We start from the raw sequence: 2,149 nt of genomic DNA on the forward strand, positions 1-2,149 counted from the left end.
TCGGTTGGTTCTGCTGGAGTGCCGCTTCCTCGTAACCTCCGAGCAGCTTGGCCCGAGGGTCGCTTTCGTCGGTGTGACTTATTTTTAGAGCTCTATCCTGGGGCAGGGCTTGGCTGCCAGCTACGCTGCTCCCACCTGTCGGCTACTCGTGGAGTTCACTATTCGCTGCCATGGCCTCGCGGCTCTAAGCCATCCTTGGAGTGAGGCCCACCTGTTGCCAGCGTTCGTTTCTGGCTGTCTCCGCTGAACTGCGGAGGAAGGACAGTGTGGAGACCTAGCAGCGGGTTCCCTGGGGCTTGTCCCTTGGGGTCTACCTCAGCTCTCTCTTTGCTCCGGAGAGCGGGAAGGCGCTAGTCCCGCCCCCTCTCCTGGCGCTGCGAGAGCTCCCCCCAAAGCAAGGTCAGCGTCATGCCCCACGTCCTATTTGGTGAAAGCAAAAGCAACGTATGTATGAAGGCACTTTGTGTTAGAGGCACTGTTACCTACACAGAAGAGTCCCTACAGACTGCCATGAACACTTTATGCCGAAGGAGAAGGCGAACAGCCGTTTCTTTTGTTCCCAACTCTGGATCTTTTTATTCTTTCTCTGAACGTGGTGTATCCCCAAGGTTAATTTAAACCGAGACCTGTTTTGGTTCCTCTCCCTTATCCGTTCCTCAAGTCGGAGGATGCCTCCAGATCTACCCAGCAGATCCTGAGTACCTTAAAGCCTCACGCTCCGCCTTCCGGAGGCTTGCCAGGGCGGTGGCTGTCAGGGCCCGCCTTCCTTTAGTTATCTCCGCCCTCAGTGCTTCATTTTCAGCTTTAGGGAGTGGGCTGGCAACCGCAGGGGTTATTTTTCGGCTTAGGTCTCCAGTCCATAGCTCTGCACTCGCTGAAAGCATCTGCCGGATATTTTTATTTATAAGGACGCAGCGTGCGGAATGTAAATTGTAAAGATGATGGGGAGGATGAGGTTCTCGTTCTCTCGTTTTTTTGTAAGGAGGTCCTCCAGGATGGTAACGCCGCTGCCTTTCCCTTTCAAATCCCAGGGTCTTGGGTCTCAGCTGCTGAGTTGCGCGCCACCTCCGGTCTCGGGCCCTGGAACTCTCAGCTTCAGTCTCTAGTGTAAACATTCCACAAAAGGACTGCTAAGGTTCAGCCTCCTCGCGCAGGGCGGAACCAGTTCCTTCCTAGACGGGCGCCCCGGCCAATGGAGGCGTCTACCGGCGTCAAGATATCCAATCCGACTGCTAGGGGCGGGGCCTGGCCCGGCAGTGCGGTGGGAGGAGCTTGTTTCCCTTACAGACATTTTACCCCACATCGGTTACTTACCTTCCTGGGGCGGTAGGAGAGGCAAGGGTAGCCTTCCAATGCGATGACCGCCGGAGGCGGGAGCCAACTTGTTAGGCCTGTGGCTGAGACGGCACGGGGCGGGATTTGTGGTGCTCCCCAATGAGACGTGAAGAGCTTCCCTGCTGCCTCCAATAGTGTTGCGGCTTGGGGGTGGGATTCAGCAATCCGTCTCCAATAGGCGGGGTTGAGTTAAGGAAGCTCCCCGCCAATAGGGGCGTGGAGAAGGTGAGCGGCTCCCCCTCCCCTCCCGGTCGAGGGGTAAGGGGCGGGAAGTCGGCAGGCGGGGCGCCGTGATTGGCTAAGGCTCTGACGGGCGGGCCGTGCGTCCCGTGGCGGAACGAAGCTGAATCTTCTCTCTGCGGGGCGGGACAGGGGAGTGGGCGGGATTTCCCGGGTAACAGAGAAGCGGCCGCGGCGGTAGAGGCGGCGGAGACGGTTTCTCCATCTTCCCCCCTCCCCTTCCCCCCTCAGAGTTTCCCTCCCTCCCTCCCTCCCTCCTTCCCAGCCTGGGTCCCGGGGCCTGTGACCGCTTCGTTAGCGGAGAGGTAGCTGCCAGTTCGCTTCGGCAGGCCTGTGCCCCGAGCCGTTCTTGGGGCCTCCCTGCTGAGCCCGAGGCTCACGCCGAGAGGGACACGCAGTGACGAGCGGCTGAAGCAGCTTTGCGGTGAGAGCACGCCGGGCCGGGGTCCGGGCGGGAGCCTGGGTGGCGGGGAACGCCGGACCCGAGGGTGTGTATTTTTAGGGGGGCTGACCTCCTCGGCTTCCCGTAGAGCAGGCGGGCGGGAGGTGTGTGGATGTGTGAGGGGGGTGGGGG

The 2,149-nt window shown here is 60.2% G+C and overlaps 1 protein-coding gene across 2 annotated transcripts in view; it reads left to right on the top strand.

Annotated features, from left to right (window-relative positions):
* The first annotated feature begins 1,279 nt into the window (after positions 1-1,279).
* SIN3A (SIN3 transcription regulator family member A) overlaps positions 1,280-2,149 on the top strand; it is a 70,795-nt gene continuing 69,925 nt past the window's right edge. Inside the window, exon 1 of one of the 2 annotated variants that reach the window (XM_008063716.2) lies at positions 1,280-1,999. The gene's annotated coding sequence lies outside the window, so the exon portion shown is untranslated. Of the gene's footprint in view, positions 2,064-2,149 lie in introns of both variants that reach the window. The other variant, XM_021715337.1, reaches the window with a different exon arrangement.

The sequence above is a fragment of the Carlito syrichta genome, unplaced genomic scaffold (assembly GCF_000164805.1).
Source record: "Carlito syrichta isolate Samal-C Ts95f unplaced genomic scaffold, Tarsius_syrichta-2.0.1 Scaffold307013, whole genome shotgun sequence".
Classification (NCBI taxonomy): domain Eukaryota; kingdom Metazoa; phylum Chordata; class Mammalia; order Primates; family Tarsiidae; genus Carlito; species Carlito syrichta.